The 24,105-nt window shown below is 39.5% G+C and overlaps 1 long non-coding RNA gene across 1 annotated transcript in view; it reads right to left on the bottom strand.

The window, feature by feature from the left end:
• Positions 1–23,444, bottom strand: part of LOC119538294 — a 28,213-nt gene extending 4,769 nt beyond the window's left edge. Inside the window, exons 1-3 of the long non-coding RNA XR_005217538.1 lie at positions 23,408–23,444; positions 6,684–7,196; positions 6,253–6,350 (exon numbers count right to left, since the gene is read on the bottom strand). This is a non-coding gene — a long non-coding RNA (uncharacterized LOC119538294). The remainder of the gene's footprint in view (positions 1–6,252; positions 6,351–6,683; positions 7,197–23,407) is intronic.
• Positions 23,445–24,105: the final 661 nt, after the last annotated feature.

The following is a 24,105-nucleotide window of genomic DNA, read 5'->3' as shown; positions in this document are numbered from 1 at the left end:
CAAAACTACCCCAAGTGAACTGGAAAAATTTCCCTTTTTAGAGGGCTGTTCAGCTGAATCTCCCAGTTATATGAATAATCACTCCTTAATTTAGCTTTTCTAGATTGTTTTAATAATAGAAATATGAATTGTTCTTCTTTGCTACTTGACATAAGAATGGATGGAAAGGTTCTGTGAGGTTTCTTTCCCTAGTTAGAAGGTTTATGGCCAAATCATTATTAGATTTTAATGGTGGAACCATACTACATGGTTTTAATCTGTGCAGTGTTGTCCACCTGTGTTCAGGATTTTCATAAATTGAAAACACACCCATGAATGAGGGTATACTTGTGCACATGGGTACACAGACACACACAGCTCTAGCTTTTATAGAGGAAGAAAGGAGGCAATATTCCATCTTCCTCAAACCATTTCCTTTCTCTCCAGTAACACTCCTTACCTAGGCACATAAAGTTTCTTTCTCTTTCCCCAGGAATAAAAGAGTGAATCACATGCATCTAAATAGAGACAAATGGAGACCAGGTTGCATATATATTGGGGTTAAGGAGTGCAGCTTTTTAGCTCCTACTGACCCATACCAGATGCTCTGCGCAATTTTTTTTGGGGGGTGGGGGGAGGCAAAGATGTTTGTTGAATTTTGCATTGCAGTTCGGAAACGGTCAGAGTGGCTGGGGGGTGGGATGGGGTGCTGATATGGCGGGTGGCCCAATACAAAAGAATCTTGTTTATCAGGTTTCCAGCTCTTCTATTTATATGCTGTCTGTTTCCTCAAGTACAAAATATTGATAATCTATCATTTCTGTCCTTCAGAGTGATTTTAGAGTTATAGAAGATACGTTACGTAGATAATGTCCCAGATCACTGACTGGCCTAAAGCAGGTGCCCCTTCTGTAAATGCCCTGACTTCATCTACAACACAGCATTTCTATTCTGTTCACTTTTCAAGCTCTCTTATTTTATCTTTTCCATATCAAAAAAATAGCTCTCAGGAAAACCTACACCATTTCTCTATGAGAGCTGGAAAGGGTAATACTAGAAACCAAAGGTCGACAATAAAAACCTGTGGGATGAATTTGGCCTGCTGCCTGATTTTATAAATAAACTTTTATTGGAACACACACATACACAACAGCTCTCAGGAAACAAAGATCTAAGATTAACCGTTTACCTCTTGGTTTGAATTTATACTATCCATCCTCCACCTCTTGGACTGCATTTTAAATACTATATCAAATTGTGGAATAAAGGGCTTTATCTCCTTTTAAAGGAATTTCAAGAGTCAGAATGAAATTAGAGTAATTGGAGGAAGAGAAGGGCTCTTCCTTCAAGTTCTTGAATTGTGCCAAGGGAAGGAAAGGAATCTTCCGGATGTGTGTTTGTGTGTTATGTGTGCATTCTATGTGGGAACAAGGCCTAGACACAGGTAGACAACGTAAGACAACTCAAAAGTATGTGGTATGAATCCTCCCTTTGAAACTAATAAATGGCTTGGCCATAGCCCTTCTCACTTTGGAAAGAAGACTCAGTTTTTCTGTCCATCATTGGGCCAAGAAGAAAAAAGAAGTCAGAGGTTTTTTTAAATTAAAATAATCTGGAAAACCAAAATAAGAATTTTTCACATTGCCTGTGGTTTCAACCTATCAGTCCTCTAAATAGTGAGCTTTCCCAAAATTAACTTAAGATAGGAGTCACTTTTCAGTCAACTTTCATATACCCCTGGGACATATTTTAAAGGGTTTCAAAACAATTATTATCTTAGCAACTCTCTACAGAATTCCTTTTTTTTAAAAGAACTGCTTCATATAGGAAAGATATCTTAAACCACCGGGACTAAAAGTGGTACCATGTGGACATGGATCAGCAGGAGACAATGGGAAAAGAAGAAGGAAGGAAGGAAGGAAGGAGGGAGGGAAGGAAGGAAGGAAGGAAGGAAGGAAGGAAGGAAGGAAGGAAGGAAGGAAGGGTGAGAGAGCGAACTAAGTTGTCCACTAGAAATGATATTTGGAGTATGCATCGTGGGGTGAGTGAGGGGAAAGTGGAGGGCCCAGTAGCGTGATGAGAGGCTGTTGCCCAAGTTGGAAACTGTCTAAGGGACTTTTTAAAGAACAGATATGAATAATGCTCACATTTAAATTGTTTTTGTTGTGGTATGTTTACTTCTCTGCTTTTACATACCTTCAAAAAAGTCCCGTGTGAATGGATTTTGGTCAAACTCAGGGAAAGAGGCTGCACTCCATACCTATTTCAGAAGGGAGTTGGCTGGGGGTTCATGGACTGAACTAAAATTCAGTATAAATCGCTCAGCTTAGAGGTGATCATGTGCATGTAAGTTCCCTGGGGATTTGCAGAAATCTAGGGAAGGCATTGGATTTCCCACAGGACAAAGAATGAGGGAATCATGTGTCATACCTAAGTTATCTGAGTCATATCTTAAATTAATATCTGAGTTACATATCTTTTGTGAAAAGTAAGAGCTACATGTGGCAGTCTCGAGCTTCCTCTCCCTCCATTTGCATTCTTGGATTAACTCTCAATGGTCTTATAATAAATCTCAAGGCGACTTTTGGAAGGGCAATCCCAGCTGATACAATGCAATTTTAAAAACAGCTCATTTTATATCTACTGGGAAGATATGCCTTTGAGTGAACTTCTCTGATTAAAGTATATTTCCCAAAGCTCCTGAGGTTTGGGAACCGTTCTCTTTCTTTCTAGCTCTTTTCAACTTCCGCACACAATAAGCAAATCATGACCTGTCTTGTTTACTACATAAATCCTTACATGAAGATTTTGAAAATAGTGGATGAGGAAGATGGTGAAAAGGGAAGTGGACATTAACTTATTCCTGCTTGCTTTCAGGATGAAAAGGCTCTGTTCATCCCTGAAAATTCCACGGGGAGTTGGAAGGAGGGGCAGAAACAAGATCTTACTGTTTGCACAGAACTGTTCACGAATGTTATATCAAGGGGTCGGATTCACACACTGGGTATAAACCTTGAAGAAAAAATCCCAAGGGATGCCATAGGATGTGAAAGCAGAGTAGAGACTTTATTACTTGTCCTTTTCTTCTCCATGAGTCCTGCACATCATTACTTTTAAAACAGAGAGGGGAGGGTTATTAGTATCTCATGAAGAGACACCCGGGATATCCAGTCCCATTCAAACTCATCTACAATTCCCTGAGGCTATTTATACCTTCTTTTCCACAGCTAAGGTACAGATGCAATTTCAGGGAGGTATTTAATATACACTAGAAGTCCTGGCAATGTGCACATTCCCTGTTAGTCTGGTCCTATCCCCAAGGTCAAATAGGGTGGTTCAGTTTGTGTACCTTCTTTTTCATGGCTCAAGGGAAGACAAATGAAAACCCTGGGTCAAACAGAACTGAGTCTGGCTGGGCAGCAACTAATCAGTAACAAATAATTTCTGTTCGGAGACCATACCTACTAGAACCAGATGATGATGATGATGATGATGAAGATGATGATAATGTCAACATTTTTTTTAGCAACTACTATATACCAGGCCATAAAAGAAAAAGACTTGTCAAGGATTATTTTATTAAATTCTCATAATAATCCTATGAGTTAGCTCTTATTATTCCCATCATAAAGATGAAGAGAGAGAGGTTCAACAAGTTTAAATAACTTGTTTAGGAGTATCTGACTTGACCATTATCCTAGACTGTCAGTCTGTTAGTAACCTGATGTGTGCCTCCCAGTGGAAGGGTAATGTAAGGTTGGGGATAAAATTATGGGTGACACTCAACAAAATGACATAGCCTGTAAGGGAATGGCCAGCATTTCTCCGTCCCACAAAAGACCAAGTTTTTTCCTTTTCTCTCCATCTCATGCCTTTCAACAAAACTGTCACTCAAGTAAGATTTTAATTTACTCATTCAGGCTATGAAAACTACAATATAAATGTCTCACTGGCTCTCCAAGACATTTGGAATCTCCACAGGGAATAAAATCCCTGTGAGTAGAAGAAAAGTATATTCAACTTGGAGGATGGTGAAGGAGAGGTATTTTTCCCCTTAACTTAAATCAACTTAATTGGTAAGTTCTTATGTACCTGGAAGCCCCAGTGTGCTTGTGAGTTGGAAACCTCTAAAATACGTTGGTAGACTCATTTGGAGCTTCCACTGGGCCGGTTTTAAAAATTGCCTGACCTAAAGGCAAAACCTCCAAGAAGAGTTAAGAAAGTCCCTCAGGCAGAGACTCGAACATACGTGTCCCAAAACCTGTACAAAATGATCTTTGAAATCTGTTAGAAAGCACAAAAAATGTTCTTTCAGGTCCTGGGCCTTTGGCCTGCAGATCACATTCCCAGACATCCTGCAGGAGATGGGGAAATGGGTCAGTCACCCACAGTCCTGAGCCCTGGGAATTCTAGTATATGTATTTGCCTGGATTCTTGCCACGCTCAGAAATCAAATGAAAGGGAAAGTTTTGAAATACCATTTCCACTCTATTCTACTGTGGCTGGCTTCACTAACTAGGCTTAAAGATCCTTGCTCACAAAACTGCTATACTCTTTTTTTTTTTTACTTAGTTTTTACAATGATTTGTTAGGTTTTGTGTTATAATCCAGTTAAGGGGTAAATGCCCAGAAGATTAAATATGTAGAGAAGACCTGCCTTCTTTCTTAATCTCCTCACTCAACTTCAAGAAAAAGCTCTCAAACTAAAAAAGAACGAATGAACAAATGAAAGAAAGAAAGGAAAGAACCATTATTTCTATCTATGTTGAGTCAGGGCAAAATTATTGTGAATTCCTGGGGCCTTAAACAAAACTTCAGGTCTAATACATTTGTTTGGAAGTTAAAATTTAGAAATGTCATTGATTGCATAATGTCATTGTTTTGTAAATAGCTTTAATCCACTTTCCAATGGTTCCGGCTATTCTAAATTGGTATTCCTTGTCTTCCAAGGCCCATCATTTTCATGAGTCACCCAGTCATGGAAAGTGCAGATTTTTAAAGGCTGGGATCCAGCTGAACAATGCCTAGATTCTTCAGTGTTTTCACAAATTGCTTTGGTGATCTTGTTTCTTTATAGAAAAAGCTGGGAAGGTATGGGTTAGAGAGAGATGGGAACAAACATATACTGAGAATCTACTATGTGCTAAACACACTTTGACAATTGATCCATGCCATAACTCTATATGGTAAATATTATTATCCCCTTTTTTTAAGATGAGGAAACGAAGGCTTAGAGAAGTGATGTAATTAGCCTAAGGAAAGAGAAGCCAAAGGTAAGCTCAGGGTTGAATACAGATCTCTTTCTCCTAAGCTTTGCTCATCCTATCCAAACATATTGCTTCCCCACGCTGCTGAGCTGCAGCCAAAGACAGCTTTAGAAATAAATGAATCATTGGAAAGGCCTCCACCCAGCCGTGATCCTCATATTTCTGTAAGACCTAACTAACTAGCAATGGCCAGAGCACATGTCAACTCAGCCCTGGCTCAGTATAATGTTTCTGGGCTTATTTACAGTATGGGTTTCATTCTTGATTCATGCGCTGATTCCAAGTACTCTGTCCTCCAGGCTGGAGTAACCCCTGGCACCTCAGGATCATTTCTCCTTCTTTCATCACTTAGGTTCACTAGATACTGACTTTCCAAATAAAGCAATTAGGTGAAGTCTATTAAAAGCAATTTCTAAAAGCAGTAATTGCAAAATCCATTACCTGTACAGAATTTGGAGAGAGAGTTTCTTTCCATTACCTAACTGGAGTTGAAGTAATAGAGGCAAGAAAATAAGCAAATCATAACCGAAATCTACCAAATGTCGTATTTTCTTTACAACTTACAGGAACCAAACAAGAATAAGCAACCCCAACACTGAAAGCACTAGTGGATCTTGTAGAATCTACATAGAGTGTACATAAAATTTTCGGCTGCTGCAGTGTTGAGTGGGGGTGAAATGATACCAAATAATCCAATGTAAAAGATAATAGGAGAATTGTTTTTAGATAGCACTTATAATCAACAGATGACAAGGGAGAAGTAAATGAACTATTATTAATTTAGTCCCTTTTATGATCTGAGCATTGTGCTGGGCACTTTCATATATATGTATATGTTATCCTTTAATTCTCATAAACATGTAAAGTAGGTACTATGATCCTCATTTAAAGAGGACATAGATGTTCACAGCCATTTTAAGAATAATTTACTTCAGTGTGAATTCAATCATTTAGACCTTTGTTGATATCATACAATTTTGAGTAAAAGAACCCAGCAGACACTAACCTCACATGGGTCCCTTGAAGAGCAAATGGGAGATGTTACTCTCATTCTAAATTCCTGTTCAGGATCATACGTACAAACTGCATCTCTTTGCTGAGCCCCTGTTGAGAGGATATTTAAAAAACAAAAACTATCTCACAACAATAAAATGAATGGTAGAGAGATGAGAGATATCAATGAATTTCTGGAATACGGAAAATGGATGAAAGAATGTCAGTTGTTGAGGTAGAGGAGAGAAAGATGCAGCCTTGAATATGAGCAGAAGACATTGCAGCACAGCAGGTAGCTGATCTGCCTTGAAAAATCTGAGAGGCTCTGGTTCAAAAGGAGGGAGTAGAAAGATAAGACTGAAATAGAAGTTTTGTCTATAGTACAGTTGACCCCAGCCGCACCCTTCCACCCATTCCTCATGAAATATAAATTCAAGTACTTACCCTCAGGGAAAAGAATTGGAGGGCTCTTCTCTAACAAAATAGAATGAATTGTTTGGGTTCGAACTAGGGTAGCCAGTGTGGAGGTTAGTGACCCAGAGTATGGTCCTCCTCGTTCAACACCTGGGGCTCCCCACCATCCTAGAAGGCCCCATATCCTTGAGCTTGGAGGAAGCCTGCCAGCTGACACATCCTGCATGCATACACAGAGTTCCTGGTCGGTCTGTTTATTGCTCATTCTTAAATCTGAAGAGACAACCAAAAATCACAAGATATTTGAGGAAAACCTACAGCAAGAAAGAGAAACACCAACATAAACACATCAGTTGTGCCCAAGACAAAAAAGAGAACTTAGGGAATAGAAGGGAACTTAGTATACTCAGAAGTACTCAAGAATATATTGCGTAGATGAAATAACAGTAGGGTCTCAGACAATGCATTTTTCAGAAATTAAAAGTGTGATGCCAAAATTGAATATCCAGTAGATGTGGTGCAAGGCCAAGTTGAGGAGAGCGCCTAGAAAATAAAGTAAAAGACAGTTAAATAAAATATGAACAGAAATTAAAAGACATTGAAGATCAACCTGAGAGATCTGATTTCTCATTAGTAGAATTTCTAGAGAGAGCAGAGAAATTATCAAAGACAAAACACAAAACAAATTTCCCAGAGATGACAGGAGAATATTTCCAAATATAAAGAGGCTATGCAGTGCCAAGCCTAATAAAAAACGATAGACTCACCCCTCAACATATTATAGTAAAATTTTAGAACACTGTAGATTGAGAGAATATCCTAAAACTTTGCCAAGAGGGGTTGCGGGAAAACAGTAGCTAAAGCCTCAAAGATCATTGTATGAAGCCAATAGCTAAACATTGCTAGTCCGTAAAAACAGAAACAACAATATAGACATATTATTTAGGCCAGAGGACCTAAAAACAGAAATAAATATCGGTTGCCTCTGAGGAGCAGGACTGGTGGGGATGAGACAAGGGCCACAGGATGGGACTGTATTTTTATTGTTATCATGCATTACTTTGCAGATTATACACACACACACACACACACACACATCTGTATACATATATACACATATGCATATACATGTATATATATTATAAATCTTATATGTCAATGTATAATATATAGGCTATACATTATATAAAATATATAGTCATTATATAATATATATTTTATTTATATTATCAGACTGTGTATGTATATAAAAGTAATACTTTTGGTCCATATGTATATTACCCATTGAGGACAAACCAATCAATAATATCTCTTAAATCTTAATAACTAAATGAGGTTTAGTCTTGCCTATGTGTATTGCAGTGCACTCATAATTACTGATGGATTTGATACACAGCCATAAAGTCATATCCCACAAGGTTTCCCAGTGGCCTGGAAAATAAACAAGCCTCCTACCAACACAACTTTCAAATAGTCAGTGGCTTAGGCTGAGCTAACAGGACACAAAAACAGTTGGTTGAGAAGTGGAAACTTCAAGTTGAAAAACATTTGGGGTCTTCTGGTCTCAACTGAATGTTGTTTTTTTAAACTGAATTTCGTCAAACCTGTTTGTGTATATGGGGAGTGAGCCATAGGCATTGAGGAACATTTGACTCTTCCTGCTGCTAAACATGCTGGGAGAAAGGAACTTCTGGAAGCTGGCTGAATTAGTTTGAGCCGTGACAAATAACTTTAGGGAAAGAGAAATAGCTTCTTAATTGGTCCCTTTGCAGCATATAGGATTGGTTTCACGTGGGAGATGACCACCAGGTAAGGGATTAGAGTTCATGTTTCATGGCAGAGACGAGAAAAAGTCAGATCTGTGGAACCTGAAACATTTGGCAAAAACAACAGACTGGGGTAAAGTGGAAAGAAGAGTTCAAGCATGGGGGCATAGGTGGAGGGGGAAGCAAGAGAAGAAAGATTAGTTTCCTGCTCAGTGTGTGAGAAATGCAGAAGCACTATGCAGTCCCACTGAGGACTGCATTCATTAGGCGGCACCAGCAGCTGTTTGGGGCTTAAGTTGCCATGGCTGGTATTTTTGTAAGCCTGGTACTTTTTCAACAGACTATGGGGAAAGCATTCCTCAGAGTCACGGCACAGTACAGACTGCTCTATCTTGCTCACAGCTGATAATTTCCCTAGAGGCAGATGACATGCAGGAAGACAAAACCAAGGACTCACACGAAAAATTGTATTAGTGAAGAAATGAAGAGCACAAGGAGCCTGGGCAGGCAAAGCTAGCTGGTAATACAATAATTCAAAGACCGCAGGTAAAAACAGAAAACAGCCCTCCTGGGACGGTGCAGTTCGTCATGCACTCAGTCAAGGAAGGAAAACAAGAAGCCAAAAATTGTGGTGAAATTGTTTTCCCTGAAAGAGGAGCTGCTATAAATATAGATGCCGTGGGATAGAAGGAACTGAAAGAATAATAGCAAGCCTGGACTCAGAATGAGAGGAAAGTGGATTCCAGCTCACAGTATCACTCACAGGTATTGAGGAGAAAGCCGCCAAGCTGAAGCATGCCTTAGAAGATCTTAAAGACCCTTACATTCTAAAATTATTAATTCAACCTTTTGTATTAGGCAGAATCATAGACTCGATACAACAATGTCTTTTTGATAGGGTGACTTTTCGTTAGGGTGGAGAATAAGAATGTAATTTAAGGGACAGTCTTGGGGGTTATGCCGGATGAATGTTTAGGTGACCTCCATAATTCCTGCCCCCTGGTGTCCACACTCCACGTATCCTCTCATCTTGAGTTTGTGTGGGAACTGTGACTTGTAATAGAATATGGCGAAAGTGATGGGATGCGATTTGGTTATATATTACTCCATCTTGGCAGACTGGAGCAAGAGAAGTTCATGTGGCAAGGAAATATGGGTGCCCATTAGACTCTGAGAGCAGCCTCTAGGAACAGCAGGCAGCCTCTAGCCTACAGCCAGTAAAAGGCTGGGGCTCTCATTCCTGCAAACACAAGGAAATGAATTCTGCCAAAAACCTGAACGAGCTTGGAAATGGATTCTTCCCCAAATTCCAGATAGGAATGTAGCTTGGCCAACACCTTGATTGCAGCCTTGTGAGACTCTGAACAGAGAACCAATCTCAGCCATGTCTAGTCTCCTGACTCATGGAAACTGTGAGACAGTAGATTTGTGTTGTCTTAAATTTCTAAATTAATGGTACCTTGTTATGCAGTGATAGGAAACCAATACAGTAGGGGAGGAGAAGGTAAAAGGGAATGAAGAATGATGGCAGATAACTTCTACACTGGAAGTAGCAAAGCAGCCACGATGTTATGTATTTATCTCATCATTATTAAATTATATTTGGGCTTCCTTGATGTCAACTGCCCTGTGACCCATCTAACACCAGCTTTTATCACCTCTGAGTTGTCCACACTTTCCTTGAGCTAGAATCCATATGTTATCTATTGGCCAATGGATGGCAAAAACATCGTTCCTAGTGTTTTGGTATTGAAAGTCTGACCTCATGTGAAGTTGGGAAGAGGGAAGTGTATTCCCCTACTCTTGATAGCCTGCTGCTCTTAGGCAGAACTCTTCTCCAAAAGGACATAATAGCTTTTTGTTACTACCTCTCCGTTGCCTAGCCCCATGTCCCAAAGCTTTTGTGAATTCCCTTGTAGCCATTAACTCTTGTGTCTTCCTGGGTCCTACTCATCAGACCCTGCTTTGTATTGATGGATTCATGCTAAGTGTGGCTGAGTGATATCAGCTTAATGAGTCACTCACCCAGATGACATTTTTACTTCTTAACAGATATCTTTGAAACCATAACCAGTGGAGTATTCAAGAAACTGGTGAGCAGACATGATGTCCAGGCAAGTTTTTCAGGGTCCCACAAACTACACCACATGGGGACAGTGGGCAACAGGTCTTTCCACTCTGCTCCATGACAGTGCTGTGCATTCCTTCCCAACTGGGCACTCTTGTTGATTGGAGCCATATTGATGGCCATTATGTTTATTCCAGAAGCACTAACAGCAGCATCTGTCTAGTGACTGGCAGGTGTCAGACTTTCCCATCACCCCCGTGTGGGAAGGGGGGTGAACAGCTTGCCTTATGCCCATCACATATATATTACTCACACTTCTTAAGTTTTTTTCAGCATTTGCCTTTACTGCATCTGATTTCTGTGCTCTGTAGAAATGTGCCTTCCTTATGAGAATAATGGGATAGAAGCGAGCATATGAAGCATAACACCAGTTTGCTGGGCTTTCGTGAGACAGTAGTGTCTCCATATGGGGGAAAGCCCCTGCTTCCTAAGTCCACAAGGACATGGATGCTTTCTGCGTAGACTGTACAATCTTGCTCTCTAAGTCCTTGTGAAATGCACTCCATCTGCCTGAATTGCCCTTCCTTTACCCATTTGAACCCAGACTTGGTTTAGATGTGTGTACACCTGAAATTCTGCCTTCACTTACCCCAAGGTCTAAGCCCTCATAAGAACTGCAATCATGACATTGAACACCATGTGTAGGAATTTTCTGAATTGCCTGCCTCCCCTACTAGACAGCAAGCTTCTTTAAGATATGGACTGTGTCTTATTTTCTTTTATCGTAAGAGTCTAGCATAGTGTCTGGCACTAAATACATGTTTTATGGATGAGTGAATGAATGAATGGCCAGACAAGAAGCAAGAATTGATCTGTTCAGACTGTGAAATAAAAGATAAAAAGAAAAGGAGACAGTGTGTCCACAAGTTTAGGAGTTGAAAAAGAAATGATTTTAGTAGGTGTTCTATATTAAGATTGATGCATAAATCATCTGTCCCATCCTGTCCCATGTAATTATTGGGCAATGAAGTCACTTTATGACATTTTCCAAAAGGGTGCTTGTGAAAACCACTTTCCTGAGGTCAGGAGTCCAGGACTTTGTTACCAGGAATGTTATGGGTAAGACAGTGGGTTTCACTTGCGTGGCAATTTCTGACGATTTTTTTAATACTCAAAATATTTGCAAATATTTGATATTGGCAAAACCTAATTTTTCCCTTATTTGACTTCCTGTTATATGTTAAAATTTTTAACTATTTATTAAAATCATGTGATTCGTTTGATTAATTTCAAGTGTCATGTCACATTTGCAGGGAATATTATAGCTATATCAAAGTATGAGCAATCAATGGGCTTTCACTTATTAAAAAAAAGAAATTGTCCTTCTCCTCTCCCAGTTGCTTTGCCCTCACTCCCACTACTGAAATGAGTGCACAGGAGAGGAAAATCCTTTCCTAACCCTGGGTAAGCAGGACTCTGGGTCCTGCTTCTGAAAATGTCTCTCCGTAGCCCTCTCCTCTCTTCTCCCCACGCCACATCCTCACATCCCTCCAAAGAACAAGAGGCCTCTCTCCACTCTAAAGTGCATATCCTATCCCTCCTCCCCAAGAAGTTCCTTCCTCCTTGGACAAACATTTTTCTTATTCACAAGGAAAGACATGCATCAGAGAGCAGTTCATATTAACCTTTATCTCAAGGGTTGTCTATTCCCCTGGGAAACCAGCTCATTTTTTTCTTGACTTCCAAATCTCCTACACTAATAATTTAGAATATAAACTTTAAACTCACTTGAATATGATCTTCCAGTTTCTTCTAGAGAATCCTGAAATTTAACTTTTTCTCTAGTCATGCTTCTAAACCATTCTGTTTAAGGTTCCCAATGACCTCTTTCCAACTAAATGCAGTAACTTACCTTTTTGCATTCCTTATTCTCTTTGATCTCTGCCATGATAGAATCTGGATACTAGAAACATGGGCCCTCTGAGCTCTCTGGGGACACTGTGGCAGAGTTTTGAAGGCTTGGTTATACTGGAATCTCTCTCTGGTGCCCTCTTTTCCTGCCTCCCAGTATGTAGCCCTTGGTGCCAGCCCCACCTTTTATGGCAGTGCTCTCTGCTTGCCATTGCTCACATGCTGGGATACAGTTTCTAGTCCTAATCCAATCCCATTGCTTTCCATCTTTCAGGAGAACTCATTATTTCCATTGTACTGAGAGTTCCTTTTTAATTTGGGGTTTGTCATCTTGAAGGCTAAGAAAAACTTGAAGGAGGTGAGAGGGTTAGCTATGCAGATATCTAAAGGAAGAGCATTCCAGACAGAAGAAACGGCTGATACAAATGCCCTACCGTGGAAATGTGCTTGGCAGGAATAGGAAGGAGGCCAAGAGGGCTGGAGCTAAACTACAGCAGAGTCATTAATGGGAAAAGTAGTAGGAAATGAACTCAGAGAAGGAAGGGAGTGGCAGGATGGAGGGAGGGCTACAACATGTGGAGCCTTGAGGCCATTGTAAGGATTTTGGCTTTTACAAGGTGGAAGATGGGAAAACTCTGGAGGATTTTGAGCAGAGGAATAAATAACAATATTTTAAGAGAAAGACTGACTTCCATGTTGAGGGTAGACTCAGGGGAGAAGAATCAGGGGGCTATTGCAGAAATCCAGGTGAGAGATAGCAATGGCCCAGACCACAGAGGTGGCAAGTGGTTGACTGTGGATATAATTTGATGGTAGAGGAAACAGGCTTTCTGACTGATAGGATGGAGAGTAAGAGAGAAATATAGGACTCTGGGATGACTGGAGGTTTTTAGTCTGAACACTGAAAGATGGAGTTGGCATCAGAAGATATGGGATCACTGTAAATGAAACAGTTTTCAGGAAATGATCAGGAGTTCTATCTCTTTTATTATTAAATTATTTTTTTATTTTTACAAATAAAACCTCTCCCTTTGCTCATCCCCCCCCCCCCAGTAACCTCGAATTTGCTTTCTATCTGTGAATTTGCTATTCTCATCATCTCTTTTAAGTGATATCATACAATTTTTGTCCTTATGTGTCTTTCTTGTTTCACTGAGCACAAATTTTCAAGTTTCTTTCATATTGCAGTATGTCCCATAAATTCATGTCTTCTTAGGGCCAAATAATATTCCATTGTGTGCATGTACCACATTTTGTTTGTCCATTGGTTTGTTAATGGACATTTGTGTTATTTCCAGCTTTTGGCTATTGTGAATAATGCTGCTATGAACATTGCTGTACAAGTATCTGTTTTCCCTCCCCTTGGGTATATGCATAGACCCCGTTTTCCCTCTCTTTGGATATATAACTAGTATGGGATTGTTGGGTCAAATGTAAGCGTATATCTAAACTTTTGAAGGATCACCATATTGCTTTCTGCAGTGGCTGCACTCTTTTACATCCTCACCAACAATACACTGGATTTCCAGTTTCTCTGTATCCTCTTCAACACTTGTTATTTTCCATTCTTTTAATAATAGCCATCCTTGAGAGTGTGAAGTGGTATCTCATGCTTTTAACTTGCATTTCCCTAACAGCTAATGATGTTGAACAATTTTTCATGTGCTTATTGGCCATTTGTATATCTTCTTTGGAGAAATGCCTATTTAAATCCTTTGTCCATTTTTTAAATTGGGTTGTCTTTTTGTTGTTGAGCTGTAGGAGTTCCTTATATATTCTGGATATTAAGTCCTTACCTGATATATGCTTTGAAACAAATTTCTCCTATTCTTTAGGTATCTTTTTACTTTCTTGATAATTTTCTTTGATGCACAAATATTTTTAATTTTGATGAAATCAAATTTATCTATAGTTGCTTTTGTTGTTCATGTTTTTGGTGTCATGTCTATGAATCCATTGCTGAGTCCTAGGTCACAAAGATTTGCCCCATGTTATATTCTAAGTGGTTTATAGTTTTAGCTCTTGTATTTATATTTTTGATGTACTTTGTGTCAATTTTTGTAAATGGGGTGAGATAAAGACCTAGCTTCACCTTCTGCGTGTGGATATCTGTTTATTCCAACACCAGTTCTTGAAGAGACTCTTCTTTCTCCACTGCATGTACTTAGCACCTTTGTCAAAACTCAATTGGCCAAAGATGTGTGGGTCTATTTCTGGCCTTTCAGTTCTATTCCACAGATCTGTTTGTATATCTTTGTGACAGTACCACACTGTTTTGATTATTGTTGCTCTGTAATACAATTTGATATCAGGAAGTATGAGTCCTCCAACCCTCTTCTTCCTTTTTAAGAGTGTTTGGCTTTCAGAGTCTCACATAAATTTGAGGATCAGTTTTCAAATTGATGCACAAAAGTTCTGGAATATTAATAAGGATGGTTTGAATATGTGTATTGCTTTGGGTAATATTGACATACCAACAATATTAACTCTTCCAATGCATGAACATGGGCTATATTGTCATTTAATTAGGACTTCTTTCATTTCTTTCAGCAGTGTTTGGTACTTTCCAATATAACAGTCTTTGTAGCCTTAGTTAAATCTATTCCTAGATATTGTATTCTTTTAGATGCTGTTGTAAATGTTCATTCTCTTAATTTACCCTTTGGATTGTTCATTGCCAGTATATAGGGAAAAATTGTTTTTCATGTGTTTATCTTTGCGCTAGTTTGAGTCTGTTATGTACCCCAGAAAAGACCATGTTCTTTTAATCCATTCTTCTGGGGGCAGACCTATTGTGGGTGGGATCTTTTTGTTAGGCTGTTTCAATTGAGATGTGACCCAGCCCTTTCAAGGTGGATCTTAATCCTTCACTGGAGTCCTTTATGAGAGGATAAAAGGCAGGTAAAGCAGGAGAGCATGGACGGAAATGCCCAGAGATGTTTTGGAGAGAGCCATTGATACTGGAACCCAGGAGAGAAGGACTAGCATTTGTCACCATGTACCTTCCCTCAGAGAAGGTCTCTTCCTCAGAGAAGGTATCTTCCTCTTGATGCCTTAATTTGGACATTTTCATGGCCTTAGAACAGTAAATTTGTAACCTAATAAATCCCCATTGAAAGAAGCCAACCCATTTCTGGTGTATTGCATTCCGGCAGTTTTAGCAAACCAAAACAGATTTTGGTACCAGAAGAGTAGGGTACTGTGATTTGCAAATACCAAAAATGCTGGAATGGCTTTATAAATGGTGAGGGGAAGATTCTGGAATAATTGTGAGATGCTTGATAGAAAAAGCTTAGATTGCTTTGAAGAGACTAGATTGTCCATATTTGTAAAAATATGGACACTAAAGGTGCTTCTGATGAGGCCTTAGACAGAAATAACAAATGTGTCATTGCAAACTGGAAGGAAGATAACCCTCATTTTAAAGTAGCAGAGAATTTGGCAAAATTGAGTACTGGTGTTGGATGGAAGGGAGAATTTGAAAGTGATAAGCTTGGATAGCTAGCTGAGGAAATTTCCAAACTAACTGTGGGAAGTGCATACTGGCATCTCCCTGCAGCTTATAGCAAAATGTGAGAGGGAAGGGATAAGCTGAGAACTGAACTCTTGGATACAAGGAAACTAGAAGTTGATAGTTTGGAAAATTCTGAGCTTTCAAAAAATGAGTCCCCAGAGAAGACTGCCCCATGTGAGGATTTAACCAAACCTGGAACCAGTCAACCATTTCAGGATGAGCCAGGCCTGGAGACGGAGTTATCCATAATGGATCTGTGGAAGGTCCAATTGTCTGACGGTTAGGACTCCTGTGTGCTGCATGCTAAACCAACAAGTTTTTTTGGGATCTGTATAAATGGAACCACTCCCCATCTGGACTAAAAGGGACAGAAAAAGGACAGATTGAAGGTAAAATGATTTCAAAGACAGAATCATGGAAGCTGAAGTCTGGAGTCAAGAAACCTACAGCCAGGAGAGCAGACCCACTCATGCAGGTGGAGAGGGTGAGTTTGCCCCAGAGTTTTCAGAGAGCGGGCCTTCCACCCCATTATTCAGGAAGAGTGTTATCACCCCAAGGCTCTCAGATGCCTGGAGGACTGAGACAAGCTTGGCTGCCCTGTTGTTCAGGAAGAATGCTGCTACTCCAGGCCTCAGAGAGTATGGGGCACATTCCCCAGTGTATTAGTTAGGGTTCTCTAGGGAAACAGAATCAACAAGAGATATCTAAATATAAGATTTTATAAAAGTATCTCACGCAACTGTGGGGATGCAAGAGTCCAAATTCCATAGGGCAGGCAGCAAACTGGCAACTCCAATGAAGGTGTTCGATGAACACCTCAGCTCTGATGAAAGTGTTCAATGAACTCCTCAGAAAACACTTTGCTGGCTAGCCGAAGAAGAAGTGAAGGTCCTGTATCTGTTTCACTTAAAAGTTTTCAACTGATTGGATGAAATCCAGCTGATTGAAATCTCTCATTGTGGAAGACACGCCCCTTGTTGATGTAATCAGTCACAGCTGCAGCCAGTTGACTAGCCACAAATGTCCTTGAGTAAAGGTTAGGCCAGTGCTTGCTTGACCAGACACCTGGACACCATCACCTGGCCAAGTTGACACATGAACCTAGTCATCACACCCAGGGATTGGGGAAAGCCTGGCTAACACCCCCCCCCCACTCTTCTAAGGGGGTTGAGAATGTTCTCCAGAGATGGCGGATTCCGATGCTGCCCTGATGCTTGAAGAGGGTGGAACCAAGTTGTTTTCCCCAACACTTGGAGATATTGGAACCCTCACCCCAGTGTTTGGAGAGAGCAGGTCCATGGTGCGTAAGGCACTGCATAAGAGGGTGGGGCTGCCACCCTCTCAAGCCTTGAGGATAAAACATCATTCTGTAGATGACTCTCAGACCTTGAAATCTCATGCAGCCTGCCCTGAAGTTTTTTGGAACTGTTTGGGTCTGGTGACCCCTGTTTTCCTTTCAATTTCTCCCTATGGCAATGGGAACATTTATCCTATAACTGTCCCTCCTTTGTATATTGGAAGCAGACAATGTGTTCTAAATTTCACAGGTCCACAGCTGGAGGGGAAAGTTGCCTTAGGAAAAACCACACCTGTAACTGACTTTGATAAGACTTTGTATTTAATATTGTTACTGAAATGATTTAAGGCTTTTGTGATATTGTGATGGAATGAATGTATTTTGCATATGGAAAGAACATGTCTTTTTGGAGTCAAGAGGGTGGACTATGCTGGTTTTAATCTGTTATGTGCCCTAGAAAAGTCCATGTTCTTTTAATCCATTCTTGTGGGGACAGACCTATTGTGGGTGGAATATGTTGGTTAGACTATTTCAAATGAAATGTGACCCAGCCCATTCAAGGTGGGTCTTAATCCTTCACTGAGTCCTTTATGAGAGTATAAAAGGCAAGTAAAGCAGGAGAGCATAGAAAGAAAACACATAAAGACATTTTGGAGAGAGCCATTGAAACCAGAAACCAGGAAAGAAGGACCAAAAGATATCACCATGTGCCTTCTCATGTGACAGAGGAACCCCGGATGCCAGCAGCCTTTCCTCAGCTGCCTTAATTGGGACATTTTCATGGCCTTAGAACTGTAAATTTGAAACCTAATAAATCCCCATTGAAAAAACCAACCCATTTCTGGTATATTGCATTCTGGCAGTTTTAGCAAACAAACTATCTTGTAGCCTGTAACTTTGCTGAATTCATTTATTAGCTCTAATAGTTTTTTTGTGGATCCCTTTGGGTTTTCTACATATAAGATCATGTTATCTGCAAATAGAGATGGTTTTACTTCTTCCTTTCCAATTTGGATACCTTTTTATTTCTTTTTCTTGCCCAATTGATTGATTTTAGGAGGACTTATAGTACGATACCGAATAGCAGTGAACTGGACATCCTTGCCTCGTTCCTGATCTTAGGGGGAGGATTTACATTTTTCACCATTGAATATGATACAGCTGTGGGTTTTCATAAATAGCCTTTATCATATGGAGAAAGTCCCTTTCTATTCCTACTTTTCTGAGAGCTTTTATCAAGAAAGTGTTATGGATTTTGAGGAGTAACTTTTCTGCACCTATTGAGACACTTATGTGTTTTTTTCCCTTCATTTTATCTATGTAGTGTATTACATTTACTGTTTTTTGTATGTTGAACCACTCTTGCATCCCTGGGATGAATCTCACTTGGTCATGGTTTATAACATTTTTAATATCCCATTGGATTCAGTTTGCTAGGATTTTCTTAAGAATTTCTTAAGGATCTATATTCATAGAAGAAATTGGTTTGTAATTTTCTTTTCTTGTGATGTCCTTACCAGCCTTCTGTATCAGAACAATGCTGGTCTCATAGAATGAATTAGGAAGTATTCCCTCCTCTTGAATTCTTTGGAAGAATTTGAGAAGGATTGGCATTAATTCTTCTTTAAATGTTTGGTAGAATTCACCACTGAATCCATCTGGTCCTGGACTTCTCTTTGATGGAAGTTTTTTGATTCTTGATTCCACCCCTGTACTTGTCATAGGCTTATTGATGTTTTCTATTTCTTCTTGAGTCAATTTGGATAATTAGTGTATTTCTAGGAATTTTTCCATTTCTTCTAGATCATCTAGTGTGTTGGTATACAATTGTTTATAATATTCTTTTATAATCCTTTTCTTTCTGTAAGGTCAGTAGTGATATCACCATTTTCCTTTCTGATTTTAGTTATTGTATCTTTTCCCTTTTTTCTTTTTCAGGTCTAGCTAAAGGTTTGTAAATTTTATTGATTTTTTAAAAAACCAACTTTATATTTTGTTTCTTCTCTCAGGTGTTTTTCTATTCTATATTTTATTTATCTCCACTATCACCTTACTTATTTCCTTTCTTCTGCTAACTTGGAGTTTACTTTGCTCTTGTTTTTCTAGTTCTTCAAAATATAAAGTTAGGTTATTAATTTGAGTGTTTCTTTTTAATATAAGCATTCATAGCTATAAATTCCCCCTCTGAGCTGCATCCCACAAATTTGAGTATGTTGTGTCTTTGTTTTCATTTGTGTTTAAGTATTTTCTAATCCCCCTTGTAATTTATTCTTTAACCCATTGATTGTTTAAGAGTATGCTGTTTAATTTCCACATATTGTCCAGTGTTCCTTCTGTTATTGATTTTTAGCTTCATCCCATTGTAGTCAGAGAGGTTACTTTCTATTATTTGAATACTTTTAAATTTTTTGAGACTTCTCTTGTGCTCTTACATATGGTCTATTCTAGAGAATGATCCATGTGCACTTTAAAAGAATGCATATTCTCCCGCTAATGCATGAAGTGTTCTATCAATGTCAGTTAGATCTAGTTGGTTTATGGTGTTGTTAAGGTCCTCTGTTTCCTTCTTGATCATCTGTTTAGATGGTCTGTCCAGTATGGAAAGTGGTGTATTGAAATCTCCAACTATTGCAGAACTGTCTATTTCTCCCTTCAATTCTGTCAATGTTTGCTTCATATATTTTGGCACTCTACTGTTAGGTGCATGTTTGTTTATAATTGTTGAATTTTCTTGTTGATTTGACAATTTTATTGATTTTTAATGTTCTTTTTCTCTTGTAAAAGTTTTTGACTGAAAATCTATTTTGTCTGATATGAATATAATCATTCTGCTCTCTTTTGATTATTATTTGCATGAAATTTTCCCCCAACTTTTCAGTTTCAACCTCTTTGTATTTATAGATATAAGTAGGTCTCTTGTAAACACATATAGTTGGGTCATTTTTTTAATTAATTCTGGCAACCCCTGTCTTTTGATTGAAGAGTTTAAATCATTTACATTTAGGGAAATTACTGATAAGGGAAGATTCATTTTGGCCATTTGCTGTTTGTTGTTTATAGGTTGAACACCTTTTTGTCCCTCTTTTCCTCCATTATTGCCTTCCTTTTCATTTAGATGATCTTTTATAGTGAGCCATTTTGAATTACTTAAACTTTCCTTATGTGTAGAGTTTTTAGATATTTTCTTTATGGTTACTATGGGGTTACATTTAACTTACTATATATATTGTTCTAGTTTGCTAATGCTGCCAGAATGCAAAATACCATAGATGGATCGGCTTTTATAAAAGGGGGTTTATTTGGTGACACAGTTACAGTCTTAAGGCCATAAAGCGTCTAAGGTAACACATCACAATTGGGTACCTTCACTAGAGGATGGCCAATGGTGTCCAGAAAACCTCTGTCAGCTGGGAAGTCACGTGGCTGGCGTCTGCTCCAAAGTTCTGGTTTCAAAATGGCTTTCTCCCAGGATGTTCCTCTCTAGGCTTCAGCTTCTCTCCAAAATGTCACTTTCAGTTGCTCTTGGGGCATTTGTCCTCTCTTAGCTTCTCCAGAGCAAAAGTCTGCTTTCAAAGGCCGTCTGCAAAATGTCTCTGTAAGCTGAAGCCTCTCTCTCAGTTCCAATGCATTCTACAAAGTGACCCTCTTGGCTGTAGCTCCTCTTCAAACATCACTCACAGCTGCACTGAGTTCCCTCTGCCCCTCAGCTCATTTATATGGCTCCACTGATCAAGGCCCACCCAATGGGCGGGCCAACACTCCATGGAAATCATCCAATTAGAGTCGTCACCCACAGCTGGGTGGGGCTCATTCCAAAGAAACACTCGAAGAATTACAATCTAATCAAAACTGATTATGTTTGCCTACACAAGATTACATCAAAGATAATGGCGTTTGGGGGACACAATATATTCAAACTGGCACATATATTATAATTTAGTTTGTGTTGATTCCAGCGTGACTCCAATAGCCTACCACATACACATTACCTACGTCCCTCCATCATTCCCTTTTATGTTGTTCGTTTCACAAATTACATCTTTATGCATTGTGTGCCCAGTAACAAAGATTTAGGCTTGTATTTTATGCATTTGATTTTTCAGCCTTATAAGACATAAAAGACAACATTACAAATGAAAAATGAAATAATACTAGCATACATATTTGTAGGTATTGTTACTTAGCCTCTCACTTGCTCTGACACTTTTGTAGTTGTTATAAAATGGCCATTCTAGTTCCAGGGTTACCACTTAGTTAATTAGTCTCTTTTTTCAGTTCTTTCATTTTTCTAGTGGAGGGAGTGATATGTATAACTTCCTACTCTGTCATTTTGTGCCTGTGCTCTCCTGGAGTTCTATTTCTGACTTACTGAGTTAAAGATGTCAAGTGGGCAAGTCTTGACTTGGAATCACATTTAAAGCCATAGACAGGACAGGATTGTCAAGGGAGTGAGTATGATTAAAATGGGAAGAGTAGCAAAGACTGAGCCCTGGAGCATTCTCATGTCAAGTGGTCTAAGAGGTAAGAAGGAGCTAGATGAAGAGACTGAGAAGAATCTCTCAGTGAAGCAAGAGAGAAAAAGGGAAAATGTAGTTTATAGACAGACTATTTTTAATCAACATAATTTAATTATGGAGAAATATAGATTTATAAATTGGAGAAAAATTGGCCCTCATTTTTTACTTCAAGAAAAACATTTTGATGCAATGGATAAGATATTGGCCTAGCACATGATGCAACTTCTTTTAAAATTATGCTGTCCACATCCCACCTCACCCCAACCCAAACACACTACCAGACTATCTGTATAGAAAGCCACTTTGGGTCTTTCTAGTTGGTGGTTTAAAAAAAGTTACTATAGGTTACTTTTTTAAATGATTGAAAATCAGTTAGGATTTTCTTGAGGTATGGAAGGATAGCAATTGCTTGCAAGCTGTTCATATGCTAAGATCTGGCATCTTCTGTAACTCTTCGCCTGGGGTGAAGTCCAGTCTGGCTAATTACAGTACTACCTTTTGTCCCCACACTTTTTCTGTGCCTCAGGAAAGTTGGTTAATTGGTGCTTCCATTTACTCACATGTAAATTGAGATTGGGATGAATTATATTAAAGCTTTGAGGTCCTTTCAGAAAGGTGTTCTGTAATATCAAGTTCTTACTAGAAACCTTAGGAGAAGGTAGCTTCCTTCTCCTGATTTCTAGGGGGCAAGCTGCGAATGACTGGGATTTAATGAGTTATCAAGACAGTGTGCTATTTAAAAAGCAATGAAATCAGTACTTCCACATCCATAACTATGTGTGATTGCCCCAGGAGAGATGTTCCTGCCCACAGTCACTCATAAAAGTGACTCCACAGCCACTGGGCAGAAGTTTAGGTCTCCCCACAAGGCAGACAGGTCTCCTGATTTGTGGCACTGCTATCAGAGCTCCCAAGACTATCTCTTGGTGGCTTGACCTCAGGGCAGATGGGCTGAGTGGGAGCCCTTCCACCATTCCTCTGTTCCTTCTAAGGCTGTGAACCTCATGAGGGGCAGGCAGTGAGATAATGCCTGGATGAGCCATACGAGGCTTCCTGACATGGTCCAGCCAGTAGTTATTCTATACATGGAGGGCAGTCAACTGACACTTATTGGGAAGCACTTCAACCATGGCTGACTAATGACTAAACAGGATGAACTGAACTCCTTGCCTCACACTTTCCATAATTCCTCCTGCCGAGCTCTTGAGGTGTTGAAAAAGGAGGATCCATGGGTTGAATTGTGCTTCCCCCAAAATATATGATCAAATCCTAACCCCGAGTCCTGTTTAAAAATAGTATCTTTGAAGATGTTATTAGTTAAGATGAGGCCAAACTGGGATAGGGTGGGCCCTAATCCAATATGACTGATATCCTTACAAGAAGGGGAGAATTGGACAGAGACAGAGAGAGAAGACAGCCATGTGATGGAGGCAGAGATTGAATCAAGCCACAAACCAAAGAACTGCATGGATTGCTGGCAAGCCACAGATAGAAACTTACAGAATTCAGAGGAAGCATGGACCTGCTGACACCTTGATTTTGGACTTCTAGCCTCCAAAACTGTGAGACAATAAATTCTTGTTGTTTTAAGCCAACCAGCTTGTGCTACTTTGCTATGGCAGCCCTAGGAAACTAAGATGGAGCTGGGAGGGGGGCAGTGAGGCGCAACTAAATTGATTACCTTCAAGGACTGTCTCCATACTCCTTGCTTGGGCCGGAAGGTCTCAAAGTCCCAGTGTGACCCCAGTCAGATTCCTGAAAGGTGATTACTACAAGAGAATGCAAAACCACCATGATCAATAAGCTGTGAACCTTAGGATCACTGATCTCATCTCTGTCCCTGTTGGGTGGACATTTGTACCAGAACCTAATATATGTACCATATTCTTCTACTATTATTCATGCACAGTTTGACCTTCTCACCCCCACATTTGATTAAATAACCAAACTCTTATTTATACCATCTTGTTTGAGCTGGATATCAGTGCACCAACTCTTGGTCACCCAGTCCAGACTTTCCTGCCTCTCTTGTTTAGCCTGATACCTCATTATGGATCCTGACTTTCCTGTCAGGCTACACAATGGTGTTCTTATGTATCTAACCTCTAGTGGTGACATCTTGTTTGCATACTGGACTAATCACCTTGGTTCATCAGCCTTCCCTTCTCTGGGCTTCCCCCTGTTCTTGTAACCCCATCGGTACCCTATTTGATTTGCTTGATGCCTCTTTCTAGTAGGGTCTGTCTCATATGGCATATCTTCCCAATGAGATTGAAAATAAGGACCATGTCATATGTTTTTCTTCTCTGCCTTTTTTAACATGATGCAGGACTAACAAAATATGGGTTGCCCCTTTATTTCAATGCAAAAATGTTCCTT

The sequence above is a fragment of the Choloepus didactylus genome, chromosome 6 (genome assembly GCF_015220235.1).
Source record: "Choloepus didactylus isolate mChoDid1 chromosome 6, mChoDid1.pri, whole genome shotgun sequence".
Classification (NCBI taxonomy): domain Eukaryota; kingdom Metazoa; phylum Chordata; class Mammalia; order Pilosa; family Megalonychidae; genus Choloepus; species Choloepus didactylus.
Note: the sequence above shows the minus strand (reverse complement) of the source record. Positions and strands in the feature narration are given on the sequence as shown.